Source organism: Lathyrus oleraceus, chromosome 5 (genome assembly GCF_024323335.1).
Source record: "Lathyrus oleraceus cultivar Zhongwan6 chromosome 5, CAAS_Psat_ZW6_1.0, whole genome shotgun sequence".
Taxonomy (NCBI): domain Eukaryota; kingdom Viridiplantae; phylum Streptophyta; class Magnoliopsida; order Fabales; family Fabaceae; genus Lathyrus; species Lathyrus oleraceus.
In genome coordinates this window covers 270,326,752-270,344,020 of record NC_066583.1, presented here as the reverse complement: position 1 = coordinate 270,344,020, position 17,269 = coordinate 270,326,752, and the positions used below count along the sequence as shown (strand labels likewise).

Below are 17,269 nucleotides of genomic sequence, written 5' to 3'. Positions count from 1 at the left end.
GAACACACACATTAAAAGGTTCTAGAAAACAAACAAGGAATGGACAAGAAGAGTTTAGAAGTTGGTCCTTTCAAAGTCATCTTCAACATTAAGCATTCTAAAGGCCCAATGCCTAGTTGCTCTTTGACTTTTATAGCACTCTAAAGGCCCAATGCCTAGTTGCTCTTTGACTCCATATTTGCATAGGGAAAGTCCTAAAGTCTAAGTCCATTTGTCCATTTCTTTGCATTTAGTCAACAACAATCAAAACAAAACACAAGCACAATAGTATATACACAATTATGGGCTCAAGTGAGCAAAAGGCAAATTGCATTAACATGAACATGTGCTCAAGTGAGCAAAGGAAAAATCAAATGAATAATATGTACAAGAATAATAAATTGCATAAAAGTAAAGTGCAAAAAGTAAATGTTAATGGTTAATGGTTAGTGTTAGTAGTTAGTGTGCCATAAAGCAAATTTAGTGCTATGTTAAGCAATCATAATTGGACTTATGTAGAAGTCACAACTATCTGAGGCCGGTCAATAATAATGTAGGCAACAACACAAGTTAGAAGTCTTGATTAGTGAACCAAGTTCCAACAACTTGCCATGCCAAAAAGAAGAAGAGAATTGATCTTGTATTGGTTTAAGTCCTTTGCATGATTTAGCAAGCAACCTATCCTTAATACAAAGCCATTCACTAGATCATTTGATCAATATGAATTAGATTTGGATTGAGGAAGATTAAGCCTCCCTAATCAATGCTAACTTATCAACCTTTAACTCATTGATCAAAAAGAAAGAAGAAGAAGAAGGAGATGAATAATGGAAATGGAAATGAAAATAATAAAGGACATTAAATGAAATAGAATGTACCAATCAACAAGTGTTGACCAATGACATTTAGGATCATGGTCAAACAATCAAAAATAGAAATGAGATGAAGATTGGAAGTCAAGACATGAACAAAATATTTTTGGCATTTTTAATATTAAAAATAAACATGAATTAAAATATTAAAGAAAGGTCAAACATCAAAATCACTTCAAATCAACTTTTGAAAGTCCAAGTGATTTATCCCAAGTTCAACAAGGTCAAACAAAGTTTGACAAAAAATTTCAGCATTTTTAAAAGTCAGAAACTATTTTTAATCAATTAAAAATGAATAAAAATAACCTAATTGAACTAAAATCTCAAATAAATCTCAAATCAATTAAAAAATTGATGAGAATATTTTTCATAGATCCATCATCATTCAAATAGGTTGAGAAAATATTTTTGTATTTTTGAATATCAAAAACTATTTAAAATGAATTAAAAATAGCCAGAAAAGAGAAATTTCACATAAAATATCAAATGATGAAATAAAAAATATTAAAAATCATTTTTAGAAACTAGAATTAAAAAGAGAAATAATGCAATTGGTCCCATATTTTTTGGATTAAAAATGAGAGAGTTATGAATTTTTGAAATAAAATGGAATTAAAGAAAATAAAATGGAAATTAAGAAAATAGAAAAAAAGGAGAGGCGTCAGATCTAAGCTCATTAATTGAGCTGGCACATCCAAAGGTGGGGAGACGCGCGCGTACCATAGGCCTTGGTCAAATGAGACACACACAACATTATCAAAAGTCATAACAATGGAAGGCATGGATTCAATCTGGAAATCACAAGCAACGACCCAGATTCAATCTGGCAAACGGACAGTGGTGTACAACACCGTCTTCTCCGGCGAACATGGAGATTCCGGCCAGAGTTGTAGGTTCAAAAATCTTAACAAAAATGGGCGATCCTCATATCATTGGAAAGCTGGGGTGATGTACATCACCCCTATGCCATTAGTTTCTCTTCTAGATCCCCATAGTAAGAGAAATCAGAATGAGAAAAATATGGTGTTCATGCTGAACTTCATGGATTTGAACAATTCAATGTTCAAAACAAATGCCTCTATGAAGAGGACTTCAGACAACACAACAATGGAAAGAAATGAGCAATGTATAATGAGATTCGAAGAGATCAAAGTTTGAAGTAAACCTCTGAACTGGAGAACTTAGGAGCATGAATTCTTGATGTTCAAGCTTGCAGTGTGATCTCTGGATGAAGTGGATGAAGGCTAAGGAACTTTAGATCTGGAATTTCAATCGAGGAGATCAAAATTTAGATCTGAAATTTAAGATAAAATTGAGATTGTTCCTTTAGTGAGAGGTTGGGGAATCAATTCTGCAGGGGTTCAGGCGCCTTCAGGATACCATTTGAAGTGAGCAAGGTCTTCTATTTATAGATGGAGCTGATGCAAAGTCATGTAGAAACCGTGTGTGCATGAGCTTGGGTCCTCCATGCATGGGCCTGTACAGGCGCATGTGAGGCCCAAGAGCAATTGCAAATGAGTTCTGAGCATCAACCAAACTGATTTGGACGTGCAATTTGCAAGGCATTTGCTTGTGCATGAAACTTTCACATGAATTCCATAATTATGCCTAAATGTTCACCTCTTCGAAAATACCAATTAGAAAATCCAAACATAAGCATATGGGTAGTGGTTAGAAAGTTCTTGACATAAGGAACAAATGTTATGTTGTACAAAAACTCATTTGAAGTGTGGAAATTTATGAAAACAGGCCATGAAGTTCATAGTGCAAAACATGCCTTTGGGAATTTTGTCAAATTGAACCGACTTCAAGCCCTTCTGTTTTGATGATGCAAGCCTTAAATGGAAAAACTCCAACATCAAAGTTGTATATATTTTCAATACAATCAATATGGACTTAAACTTTGCATCATTTGGATTTTTGATGAAGAAGTTATGGGCACTTGAAGTTGGACTTTTTTGCCTTTTAATGCATTTGGTCCAAAGTGACCTATAAAGTTTTGCATTATCACATGTATTTCTTTTGAGATTTTGAAATTTTGTTCAACATAACATTTGAATTATACACAATAAGATTTCCAATGCATTTGGTCCCACCTCAAAATCATGAAAAATGAATGAGTTATGTTCTTGGGAAGTTGACCCAAAATTAGGGTTTCAGTCAAAATGACCTATAATGTCTTGGAAGGGGAGATGACCTTCCAAGCTTCAAATAAATTTTTCATGAACATGAAAGTTGTTCATATTGTCCTTAAGAACATTTTTTATTTTGGGATAATCTCCATTTGACCAACACATAAAATGTTAGGTCTCAGTGCATTTCAAAATAGTCAGATGAATTGACTGATCAACTTCTCAAGTCCACAACTCATATCTTGATGAATTGATGATTGAGGACACTCAAATAAGTTCAAATATGCATGAAATTATGAATTAAAGAACTTCCCTTGATTGTATTTGACCTTGGGCTGAGGTTGCTTCATGAGCAAGGCACAATTGATGAACAGATGAATTAGGGTTTCCTTGAGAACAAACCTTAAACCTCTTGACTTGATATGATCAAAATGATGAATTGAGATGCTAGGGAGGCATATTTGATGGATGAGATCTTTGGGAACCATTGCCATGCTTGCCTTCATCTTCTCTTGGCCATATATTTGCACCAAGGATCACCTAGAAGCTTTTTGACCTTGTGATTGCTCAAGCTACAAACAAGAAATGTTAGTGACATATTTTTGTGCTTTTGGTTAGTAAATAAAAATGAGAAAAGCAATGATACATAATTCAAGCAAGCTTGGTGATCTCAAACCACTCACAAGAGGTCCCACCCAAAGGCAAGGGGAACCAAGATGCTTATGATCTTTGAGGCTTTGCAGATGAATTGCTATGATGCCATGAGGGAAGAGAGGTAATACACCACCAAAATTGGGGTCTTACACTCAGCAAGCGCGAAGAGAGGTAATAGACCACCAAATTCCCCAAAGAGTATAGAGTTTTGGTCTCGGTCTTTTAATTCCCCAGTGAGTCTGGGTCTAGTAGCTGTGTTTTATCAAATGTATGGTTGTCATCCCTTGTGTGGATTGACCTAAAATCCATTATAGATTGATAAAAATTGACATGCCATCTTTTTCGAGGAAGTTGGCCCTTCCCTCAGCATAATTGAAAATCTCCTGCAGAATGGGCAAGGATTCCCATCATGAGTGAAAATTTTCAGCAGGTTGGTTTGTAGCTTATCCCAGCGGATTCGTATACATTAATCCCTAGCAAGTTTTCTCACCACTCATCCTCAGTAGGGTTTCTCATGATAGACTTCCCCCAGATTGGGTCGCCAACAGATTATCTCCATCATGATCGCTTACAGGTTATCCCCAGTTCAGTCATCAACAATCTTTCCCCAGTGGAGTTGCCTGATCGGAGCCTGATTGTTTGTTATTTCTTCCTTCTTAGATAGTTTTCCCCCAGCGGAGCAGTTGTCTCCTTCTCCTCGGCAGAGATAATTTCTCCGGCAGATATGAGGAAATATGTTGATTATTGGAACCTCTATTTGGTGGTTATTCCCCACAGAGTTTCATATCTTTCCTTGATAAGTTCCCTAGTAAAGTTGCTTCTACAATAGATCTTATCCGTGTTGAGCTCCCTGGCAGTGGCTCTATAGCTTCCCAGCTAAGACTTTACCTGATCCTAGCTTGGCGTTGGAATTCTGAGGAGGATGTGTTGTTTTCTTCCCCAGCGGAGCGTTTGATTCTTTCTTCGCAGCAGAGATATTCATTCCTTGGTTAGAAGTAAATGTTTGAATGATGTGTTTCTGTTTGGTGGTTGTTCCCCACAGAATTCCACATCACCTCTCTGATAAGATCCCTAGTGGAGTTCTTCTTTGACTGATCTTATCCACACCTCGGCGTATTGTTGGGAGATCCCCAGCTTTGGTGGTTGTGACCCTTTGCTTATTCCCAACAGCGGTCTCTGGTCCTCGACAATCCCGTTTGTTCCTCTAGCAGTAGTCTTTGTCCCTGCAGCGACTCTACTCGATCCTCCGCTGTGATTGGTATTTCTTGGTATTTGTGGCTCTCCACCAGATTGGATTTTCTCCCGTGGGCCTGGCTTTCTCTTTTGAGATATTGTATCGGATGTCTGTCCATTTATCCTGGGACTTGTTTGTGTTAGAAATGTCTGTCTGTCAGGATTAATCATACATAAACCATGCATACACATACATAATCATAGCATTCAGATATACATGTTGCATTCTTTGCCATATATCTTTGCTTGTTATCTCCTGCTAGTTGAAATATTCTTCACCAAGCAGATGATTGTGTCTGATCTCTCCATATAGAGTCAGCCCTATAGGCAGAAAGTGTCTATCCTTTCTTCCATATTCCCCACTGAGTTATGTCCTCGTGGATGATTATTGTTTCAGTTTCCTCCCTAAATATATATTGGTGTGGAATTACTCCCCTGAGTTATATCCTAATTGGGTTGAGTCTTGTTTGATTGTGTCTTTCTAGCTTGTTCCTAGATTGACTCCTTTCTTGTGGTCTCCCCTGCGATTCCTTATGGTTTAGTTGACCAATTGCTCAGTAAATAGTAATTGTTCATTCTCTCCCCCAGTGGATGTTGTGGCCTTCTACCCAATAACCGGTAGTTATAAGTCCTATTTTCTGTGGTTTTCTACCCAGTAACCGGTAGTTGTAAACCCCATTTTATCCCCTTGCAGAGTTAATCCTTGATTTTGTCCATCTTAATCGATGACGGTTACTCTCGCCCTTGGTTTTCTACCCAGTAACTGGTAGATGTAATCCCCTCTTTGTTGGTTATCTCTATCCAATATTCGGTATTGATATTTCTTCAGTTCTGAGTATATCCCCCCAGTAACCAGTGATATATCTCCCATATCATTGTTGTTGTCAATGTACCCCAGCGAGTCATCTTTCATTTACCCTTGTTTGGATATGATTGTTTCTCCCTTTCTTTTCGGTCGATTTATCCTTTATTAACCCAGTAACCGGTTGTGGATAATCTTCCATGCGAGTATGTTATCTACGTTCTGACGGTAATAGATAATATATCTCATGCGCTCTTCAGTCGAAGTCTTTTGCTTCTCTAGTCGAGTAAGATTCGTATCTCCTTATGGAATCGAATGTACATCCTGTAATCGAGTTTGCTTTTTCAGCCCTCCTTTCGGATGATGAGTGTCTTTGAAATATTCCCCAATTCACGCCTGGTTGGTCACCTATTATATGCCCAGTAACCGGTATCCCTGGTGTTCCTTCCTTCTGCTCCCTATTATCACTTTTTGTCCCCTGTGGAGTCAGATTTTCCTGAGTTGAAATATGCCTGTTAAGTTTTCCTCAGATGTCTGGATGACTGATATCTCTCACCCTTATACCGATCTTAGATATTCTTTCTCCCTGAGTGTGTTGTTCTCTCACCCTTATACCGGTGTGTGATCACATGCCTCTTTTTGAGTTTATTACCCAGTATCCGGTAATACCTCATTTGTTGTTTCCTCAGCCGGGTCCTTTGTGGACACTCCCAGCCTGAGTCCGGATTTTTTTTCCGAAGTATCCTTTGTGGATAGTTTTGCTGTATTGGCATATTCCCCAATACATGCATCTTTGCGTCAGCTCGAGTCTTTCCATTTATTTATTTTCATGGAATCCCTTCGTATCTCCTAACAAGTTTTCAAGTCGTGACCTGCTCAGGCGTTTTACCCTATTTTCCCCAGTGTCTCTGTCTCCCTAGTAAGTGTATTACTCCTTTGGATTTTCAGTTTCTCCTGATTTCTTTTTCTTTGTGGACACATATCCCCCCAGAGTATTAACTTTTGCATGCATACATTTGCATCATCAAGTCTCTTAGGGACCAAAATTCGTCTCTTTGTTATTATTTAAGCCCATTTTACCACGTCGAAACGAAGAGTTTAACCTTCATATCTCCGGCTAGAATGACCTTAAATAGGGGCATCTTTAAGACCCTGATTTTAACCCTAAGATCTCTCATGGCATCATATCATTGTTCATTTGCATTTGCCTCAAGGATCATAACATCTTGGCCCCTTTACCCTAGGGTGGGACTTGTGTGAGTTGGTTTGAGACCACCAAGCATGCTTGAATTGTATATTATTGCTTTTCTTATTTTGTTTACTAACCAAAAGCACAAAAATATGTCACTAACTTTGTTTGTTTTGAAGCTCAAGCAGTCATGTGATTCAAGGCTCCTAGGAGGCCCCTATGCCCATTGAAGTGGCCAAATGAAGATGAAAGCAAGCATGACAATGCTTCACAAAGCTCTAAATCATCATATATGTCTCCCAAGTATCTCAATTTGTCAATTTGATCAAGATAAACCAAAGGGTTTGAGGATTGTTTCCCAAGGAAACCCTAATTCAACTGTGCATTGAATGTGCCTTGCTCATGAAGCAACCTCAACCCATGATCAAATACAGTCAAGGGAAGTTCTTTCATTCATAATTTTATGCATATATGATCCTATGTGAGTATCCTCAATCATTCATTCATCAAGATTTGAAGTTTGGACTTGAGAAGTTGATCAGTCAATTCATCTGGCTATTTTGAAATCCACTGAGACCTAACTTTTGATGTGATTGTCAAATTATGATGACCCCAAGAGAAACAATGTTCTTAAGAACTATATGGACAACTTTCATGTTCGTCAAAAATTAATTTGAAACTTGGAAGGTCATCATTCATTTCAAAACATTATAGGTCATTTTGAATGAAACCCTAATTTTGGGTCAACTTCCCAAGGACCTAACGCCTTCATTTTTTATGATTTTGAGGTTAGACGAATTCCATTAGAAATTTTAATATGTATACTTAAATTGTTATGTTGGATAAAATTTCATAATCCTAAAAGAAGTACATGTGATAATACAAAACATTATAGATCACTTTGGACCAAAGTCATTGAAATTTGAAAAAGTCCAACTTCAAGTGCCCATAAATTTCTCATAAAAAATCAAAATGATGCAAAACTTAAGTCCAAATTGATTGCCTTGAAAAGATATTCAACTTTAATGTTGAAGGTTTTATCATTTGAGGCTTGAATCATTAAAACAGCAGGGCTTGAAGTTGGTCCCTTTTGGCAAAATTTTCAAATACATGTTTTGTACCTTGAACTTCATGGCCAATTTTCAATATTTTCCAAACTCCAAATGGAATTTTGTTCAACATAACATTTGTTCCTTATGTCAAGACCTTTCCAACCATTACCCACATGCTTATGTTTGGATTTTCCCATTGGCATTTTCGAAGAGGTGAAGCTTTATGATCAATTATGCATAACATGTTAAATTTCCATGCACAAGCTAATGCATTGCCATCTGCACGTCCAAACTTGATTCATTTGTGTTCAGCACTCATTTGCAATGGATTTTGGGCCTCACATGCGCCTGTACAGGCCCATGCATGGAGGACCCAAGTTCATGCACACACGAGTTTCCCACACCTTGCATCAGTTGTGGCTATAAATAGAAGGCATTGCTCACTTCAAATCTCAACCTAAAGGCGCCTGAAACTCTACTGATTTGCTTCCCTAACCTCTCATTCAAAGGAATTCTGAAATTTCACTTCACTTTTGAAGCTTGAATTTCAACTTCCCTGGTTGATCTTCAGCTTCTAATTCCTTAGCTTAGCTTCATTGTTACTTCAAGATCAAGCTGCACTCGAGGATTGGATTGGATCAAGCTCTTAAAAGCTACACTTCAAAGGTTTTCACCATAACTGTTTTGATTCAAATCTCTCTTATTATTGTGCATTGCTTGGTTTGATTCGCATTTCTGAAGTCCTCATGTGAGAGGCAATTGATTGGTGGTTTTAATTTTGAGAATTTGTTAACTTCAGATCGAACACCTCATTTTTCAACCTTAGATTTCTTCCTCCATAAGAATCTTGAGAAGAAACTAAGGTCACAGGGGTGATGTACATCACCCCAGCTTTCGAATGGTATATGGATCGCGTATTTTAGTTGAGGTTTCAAAACCTGCAACTGGTGGCCGGATTATGGCTTCTCACTGGAGAAGACGGTGGTTTCCACCACCGTCCCCACGCGTCCAAACCTTGGGCCTTGGATCCAGTCTTCCAGATCTAATCTTAGCCTTGTGTTATTAAGACTTTTTTAAATCATTCATGTTTCGCTGTTGACTCGTCCACACAATGAGTGTGCGCTTCATAGCCATATAATCAGCCACGTCAATTAATGAGCGTTGATCAGATGCTTGTGGATTTTTGCTATTTTTTTAATTTCCATTTTATTTTCTTTTTTTCCATTTTATTTTAAAAATTCATAACTTCTTTATTTGGAATCAGAAAAATATGGGACCAATTGCAAAAAAAATCTCTTAAATTCTAGTTTCATAAAATGATTTTTAATTATTTTTGTGATTCTATTTAATATGTTTTGTGAATTATTTATTTTCTAGTTATTTTTAATTCATTTAAAATACTTTTTGATATTCAAAAATGCCAAAAATATTTTCTTAACATCTTTGGATAATGATGAATCTATGAAAAATATTCTCATCAATTTCTTAATTGATTTGAGATTTATTTGAGATTTTAGTCCAATTATGTTATTTTTCTTCATTTTTAATTGTTTAAAATTAGTTTCTGTTACCAAAAAATAATGAAAAAATTTGTCAAACCTTGTTTGACCATGTTAGCCTTATGATGATCCAATTGGACTTGTCCAAGTTGATTTGAATTGGATTTGAAGTTTGACCTTTATTTGTTCATTTTATTTCATGTATTATTTTAATTCCAAAAAATACCAAAAATATGTTTGACTTTTCTTGACTTCTAATCTTCAATTCACTTCTATTTACCATTGATTGATGTTGATTTCATTCACGTTTGATCAATGTGTTTTGGTTATGTCATTTGAATTTCAATTTTGTACATTCCATTTCCATCTTCATCTTCTTCTTTTTCTTTTGACCAATGAGTTAATAATTTATGGTTAGCCTTGACATATGAGAGGCTTAACCTTCTTTGATCCAAATCAAATTCATCTTGATCAAAGATCAAGTGAATTGCTTTGTGTCCAAGATAGGTTGCTTCTTGGTCAAGCAAAGAACCTAAAATCCATACAAGGTCATTCTTCTTTTCTTTTGGCATGGCAATTTGTAGGAGTTTGGCTTACTAGTCATGGTCTCTAACTTGTGTTTATTTGCCTATAGTTTTATTGACCGGCCTCAGATAGGTGTGGCTACTACATTAGTCAACTTACGATTGCTTAACATAGCACTAAATTGCCTTATGGCACACTAACACTAACTACTAATTACTAACTTTTAATTCAAGCATTTAATTCTTGCAATTTACTTTAATGCAATTTAATTTCTTTCTCATTTATTCATATTGCCTTTTTCCCTTTGCTCATTTGAGCTCATGTTTATGTTTATGCCATTTGCTTTTGCTCACTTGAGGACATTATTGCGTATATACTATTGCTTTGTGCTTGTTTTATTTTTGTTTGTGTGAACCCAATGCAAAAAAGGAGAAAGGACTTAGAATTAGGACTTTACCTGTGCTTAATGGAGTTTCAAGAGCAACTAGGCCTCATGCCTTTAGAATGCTTAATCTTGAAGATGATGTTGAAAGGACCCCTATTCTAAACTCACTCCTGTGCATTCTTTTTATTGCATTGTGGAACTTTTTGATTTGTTTCTTCTTGTGTGGTAGGGATCATAAACTTGAGCTATTTAGAAAGACCATTGTCATGAGCATCCAAGATAGGAGAGACAAATCCAAATTGGAAGATCCTAGGAGCTTTGGTTGATCATTTGCTTGATTGTTTGAGTTAATTGCTTATAACTTTCTAAGTCCAAAGTAAAGGAGCAACTTCGATCATCTTTATGATCTGAAGGAAGGAACTCCGAGGGTTTTATTTCTCTTCCCTCATCTTTGCATGTTTAGGACCTAGCCCTTCTATTCTTCTTTCCACTCTAACCCAAGCCAAACTTTTTGTGCAAACATTGACATTGTTTTCAAAATTAGAAACCTAGGCACTATGCCTTTGATTTTTCAAACTCTTTTCATAATACTTATTTTGAATTGAACTTTAAGTCAACTTTGACTTTATTTTGTGAATACTTCTAATTTGTAAATACAACTCACTCAATTTTTTTTGTGGTTCCAATGGCCACCTTTGCCAAATATTTTCATAAACATTAGCTATTAGGTTTGAGTTGTCATAGAGGTTGATGTAAACCTCACCTGTATCCTTAGTGATTGGACTATAAGTCTTCCATACTTATTATAGGGTGGATCCCTCACTAGTATATTGAAGCTCTCCTCACATGGTGGATTTGTGGTTTAGGTATAGTTTTCTCCCTTTGATAACAAAAGACCTTAAGGCTTTTGACCCATCAATCACCAACTTATTTTGAGATTTTTACCCCGAACTACGAGGTTTTGATCCTACCTTTTGTGATGGTACGTAGGCAATGGGTTTATCCATTCAAACAAACAAAATTGTAAATAATTTGTATATTCTCTTCTCATCCCCCCAATCATGTTTGCACAAATATTTTCCAAATACCAACCTACCATGCAACATTTGCAAAAAGGTCTCCCTTAGAGTATTAAGGATATTTTGGGTGCTTAAAACCTTCCCATTGCATAACCAACCCCCTTACCCCAGATCTCTGACATTTTTATTAGTTTTTGATTTGATAAAACTTCTCGGTTTTTGTTCGCTTTCTAACCTTTCCTTTGGATAAATAGAAGTGCGGTGGCGACTCGAATTGTATTATTTACTTTTGATTTAGTCAATAAATCTAAAAGTAACGAATACCCCGCTACAGATAACATGAAGTTTTTTATCCTTTCTTTGTCCTAGTACTGCGCCTACGGTATAATCACTCGCATCACACATGATTTTGAAAGGTAATCTCCAGTCAGGTGGTTGCATGATAGGTGCAATGATTAAAGATGTTTTTAATTGCTCAAATGCTGTTAAACATTTCTCATCAAAGATAAAGTCAGTGTCTTTCATTAATAAATCCCTAAGTCATTTGGTAATTTTCGAGAAATCTTTGATAAAGCGTCGGTAGAAACCGGCGTGTCCTAAAAAGCTTCATATTTCTCGTACGGTTTTTGGAGGTTGAAGATTCTCTATGATTTCGATCTTAGCTTTGTCTACTTCAATTCCTTTATCAGATACTACGTGTCCTAACAAGATTCCTTATTGGACCATGAAATGGCATTTCTCCCAGTTTAAGACGAGATTCACCTTTACGCATCTTTCAAGTACCATTTCAAGGTTTGATATACATCCTTCGAAGCTCTGCCCACAAACAGAAAAGTCGTCCATAAAGACTTCCATAATGTCGTCTATAAAGTCAGCGAAGATTGACATCATGCACCTTTGGATCTATGAAGCTTTCCATCATTAGTTCAAGGTTGGACTTCCTAGGAATGTTAGGAACATTATTAGTTGGCTTTTGATATCCAGGCGGAACAGTGGGTGCTTGGCCAGGTGCATACAGGGCGTTGTTATTCTTATACGAAAAGTTAGGATGATTTTTCCTACCTGGGTTGTAGGTATTCGAATAAGGATTTCCTTGTGCATAATTCACTTGATCGGTTGGGACTCCTGCTAATATCTGACATTCTGGTGCAGTGTGTCCAGGAGTTCCACATAACTCACAATTTGGAGTCACGACTACCACGGTGGTTGCGGGTGGTATGGTCAAGTTGTCTAACTTTTGAACAAGGGAATCTACCTTTGCATGGACGTGGTCAAGGCTACTGATTTCGTATATTCCACCTTTTGTTTGGGACTTTTCTACTGGAGTTCTTTCACCTCCCCATTGGAAATGGTTTTGGGCCATGTTTTAAATGAGTTGATAGGCTTCGTTGTATGGCTTGTCCATATGTACACCGCCCGCGGTAGCGTCTACTGTCAGTCTTGTGTTATACAGAAGCCCATTCTAAAATGTGTGAATGATCACCCAGTCTTCGAGACCGTGATGTGGATATATCCTCATCATGTCTTTGTATCTCTCGCACGCGTCATAGAGAGATTCTACATCCTTTTATCGAAATCCGTTGATTTGAGCTCTCAGCATAGCAGTTTTGCTTGGCAGAAAATATCGGGAGAAGAAAATGTTCTTCAATTTTTCCCATGTTGTAACTGAGTTGGATGGCAAGGATTGCAACCAAGCCTACGCTTTGTCTCTTAGAGAGAAAGGAAAGATGCGTAGTCTTATCGCATCTTGAGATACACCATTCACCTTCACAATGTTTGTGTACTGCACAAACATGGTCAAATGTTTATTAGGGTCGTCCGTAGGATCCCCAGCAAATTGATGTTGTTGGATGGCTGATAATAATGAGGGTTTCAGCTCGAAATTGTTTCGATTGATAGCAAAGGCAGCAATGTTGCTGTGAAGTTCTTGTTGGGACGGGGTAGCGTAGGACTTAAGAGGACGATTATGTGGATCTACTGCAGCCATGGTTGGTTTTTCAACTGGTTCAGCAGTAAGAAATATTTCTCGAAGATAAAGTCAGTGTCTTTCATTAATAAATCCGTAAGTCGTTTGGTAATTTTCGATAAATCTTTGATAAAGCGTCGGTAGAAACCGGCGTGTCCTAAAAAGCTTCATATTTCTCGTATGGTTTTTGGAGGCTGAAGATTCTCTATGATTTCGATCTTAGCTTTGTCTACTTCAATTCATTTATCAGATACTACGTGTCCTAACAAGATTCCTTGTTGGATCATGAAATGGCATTTCTCCCAGTTCAAGACGAGATTCACCTTTACGCATCTTTCAAGTACCATTTCAAGGTTTGATATACATCCTTCGAAGCTCTGCCCACAAACAGAAAAGTCGTCCATAAAGACTTCCATAATGTCGTCTATAAAGTCAGCAAAGATTGACATCATGCATCTTTGGAATCTTGCGGGAGCATTGCATAGTCCAAATGGCATTTGTCGGTAAGCGAATGTACCATAAGGGCATGTGAAGGTTGTTTTCTCTTGGTCATCAGGATGGAATGGAATTTGAAAGAATCCTGAATAACCGTCTAGATAGCAGAAGTGGGAATGCTTAGCCAATCATTCAAGCATTTAGTCAATGAAAGGCAGAGGAAAATGATCCTTCCGAGTGGCTTTGTTTAGTTTTTTATAATCGATGCATATTCTACTTCCGGTCACAACTCTTTGTGCTATAGATTCACCCTTCTCATTCTTAACAACTGTAACACCCCCTTTCTTGGGTACTACATGAACGGGGATAACCCATTGACTATCGGAGATCGGGTATATGATTCTGGCATCTAGTAACTTCTGTACTTCATCCTTGACTACAGTACTTAAGATTGGGTTGATCCTTCTCTGGTGTTCTCTAGAGGGTTTACAATATTCCTCTAGCATAATGCGATGCCTAAGATAGAAGGACTTATTCTTTTTAGGTCGGCGGTGCTGCAGCCTAACGCAGTTGGATATTTTCTTAAGACATCTAGTAACTTTTCAATTTCCATCTGTCCCAAGTCAGGGTTGACTATTACTGGTCTTTTGAGTTCAGTGTCTAGGAATTTGTATCTTAGGTTCTTTGGTAGTGTTTTTAATTCCAAGTTTGGTTTCTTCGGGCATGGCAAGTGGTTGGGTGTAAGTGCTAAGCCTTCACTTAGACTGTCATTTTGGTATGGTTCACGCTAATTATCATCTTCAAAGAATGGAGGGATTTGGATTTTCATTATATTGGAATATGTGGTTTCTTGCATCTCCATCTCTCTTACGCACTCGTCTATGACATCAAGTAGATAACATGTATCGTCTATAGCTAGATCTTGTAAGAATTGTGTCAAGATGAATTCAACATTTTCTTCTCCAACTTCGAATGTTAGCTTACCTCTTTTCACGTCTATTATGGCTCTGGCGGTGGCTAAGAATGGCCTTCCTAATATAATAGGTGTACTAGCATCTTCTTTTATGTCCATGATTATGAAGTCTGTAGGAATGTAGAATTGTCTTACACGTACTGGGACATTCTCTAGTATACCAACAGGATATTTGATTGAGCGGTCAGCTAGTTGAGCAGACATCTTGGTTGGTCTTAGTTCTCCCCTTTTGAGCCTTTTACCGATGGTTAAGGGCATTACACTAATGTTGGCTCCTAGGACGCATAGAGCTTTGTCTATGACGAATTTTCCAATGACATAGGGTATGGAGAAACTACCTAGGCTTTTTAGTTTGGGAGGCATGTTATTTTGGATCATTGCACTACACTCAGCAGTAAGTGTAATTATGTCATTATCCTCGATCTTTTTCTTATTGGATAGGATCTCCTTAAGAAATTTGGCATATGAGGGCATTTGTGTGATGGCTTCTGTAAAGGGAATTGTAATGTTTAGTTGCTTCAAAAGTTCAATAAATTTCCTAAATTGCCCTCCAGTTTTAGAATTTTTGAGTATTTGAGGATACGGAATGGCTGGTTTATAAGGCGGTGGAGGCACATAAGGTTTTTCTTTCTCTTTGGTATCTCGGGTATTATCTTCCTTCTTCTTCGATTTACTTACCTCCTCAGTTGTGGTTTTGTCTGGGTTTTGGTACATGGCAGGATTTTGGAGATCTGGATCTACGGGCCCGTCTAGTTCTTTTCTACTCCTCAGTATAGCGGCATTTGCAAGTCCTTTTGGATTAGGTTGCGGCTGTCTAGGAAATGTGCCAGTGGGAGCGGCAGTAGATGCTTGTTGTTAAGCCACTTGTGAAATCTGTGTTTCAAGCATTTTGTTGTGGGTGGCTAAGTCGTCTACTTTGCTCGCTAATTGTTTAAGTTGCTCGCTAGTATGTATGTTTTGGTTCAAGAAGTTTTTGTTTGTCTGAGCTTGGGTAGCTATGAAGCTTTCCATCATTAGTTCAAGGTTGGACTTCCTAGGAATGTTAGGAACATTATTAGCTGGCTTTTGATATCCAGGCGGAACAGTGGGTGCTTGGCCAGGTGCATACAGGGTGTTGTTATTCTTATACGAAAAGTTAGGATGATTTTTCCTACCTGGGTTGTAGGTATTCGAATAAGGATTTCCTTGTGCGTAATTCACTTGATCAGTTGGGACTCCTGCTAATATTTGACATTCTGGTGCAGTGTGTCCAGGAGTTCCACATAACTCACAGTTTGGAGTCACGGCAACCACGGTGGTTTCGGGTGGTATGGTCAAGTTGTCTAACTTTTGAACAAGGGCATCTACCTTTGCATGGACGTGGTCAAGGCTACTGATTTCGTATATTCCACCTTTTGTTTGGGACTTTTCTACTGGAGTTCTTTCACCTCCCCATTGGAAATGGTTTTGGGCCATGTTTTCAATGAGTTGATAGGCTTCGTTGTATGGCTTGTCCATATGTACACCGCCCGCGATAGCGTCTACTGTCAGTCTTGTGTTATACAGAAGTCCATTCTAAAATGTGTGAATGATCACCCAGTCTTCGAGACCGTGATGTGGATATATCCTCATCATGTCTTTGTATCTCTCGCATGCGTCATAGAGAGATTCTACATCCTTTTATCGAAATCCGTTGATTTGAGCTCTCAGCATAGTAGTTTTGCTTGGCGGAAAATATCGGGTTAAGAAAATGTTCTTCAGTTCTTCCCATGTTGTAACTGAGTTGGATGGCAAGGATTGCAACCAAGCCTAAGCTTTGTCTCTTAGAGAGAAAGGAAAGATGTGTAGTCTTATCGCATTTTGAGATACACCATTCGCCTTCACAACGTTTGTGTACTGCACAAACTTGGTCAAATGTTCATTAGGGTCGTCCGTAGGATCCCCAGCAAATTGATGTTGTTGGATGGCTGATAATAATGAGGGTTTCAACTCGAAATCGTTTCGATTGATAGCAAAGGCGACAATGCTGCTGTGAGGTTCTTGTTGGGACGGGGTAGCGTAGAACTTAAGAGGACGATTATGTGGATCTACTGCAGCCATGGTTGGTTTTTCAACTGGTTCAACAGTAAGAAAGAAGATATTGAGAATATTGTACCTTCGTTGGTACTCTAGTATTCGGCGTCTTAAATATAAGAAACACTCTAATTCAGCGATTGGTGGTGCTAAGTTTTTGCCTTGTGAGCGAGTACTTGGCATACAATCGGGGAAAATAATGGAAAGGAGATTAGTTTTTACCTTAGTCTATACTGTGCAACGAAAGAATCACACTATTTGACTAAATCAGGTACCCGACAACGGCGCCAAAAACTTGATACGTCTCGTGACTTTATATAGAATATAGTCTATCGGGTACTTGACTGCAAGTGCAGAGTCCAGTCGTTTTAGTTTTAAAAGATATCGAACCCACAAGGACCGATGGTCAAACTAATGCTAATGACGTTACTATGTTTAGCTAAGGGGGTGATTTTTAGAAGTTCGGTTGAAGATAATTAAATCTAAGGGAAGTTAAGTTTTA

At 37.7% G+C, this 17,269-nt stretch overlaps 2 non-coding genes across 2 annotated transcripts; both read left to right on the top strand.

The window, feature by feature from the left end:
* The first annotated feature begins 12,834 nt into the window (after nt 1–12,834).
* On the top strand, nt 12,835–12,941 carry LOC127089545 (small nucleolar RNA R71). Its single transcript, XR_007791125.1, has one exon. It is a non-coding gene; the product is annotated as a small nucleolar RNA R71 (small nucleolar RNA).
* A 3,359-nt stretch (nt 12,942–16,300) lies between these two features.
* Nucleotides 16,301–16,407, top strand: LOC127089363 (small nucleolar RNA R71). Its single transcript, XR_007790973.1, has one exon. It is a non-coding gene; the product is annotated as a small nucleolar RNA R71 (small nucleolar RNA).
* Nucleotides 16,408–17,269: the final 862 nt, after the last annotated feature.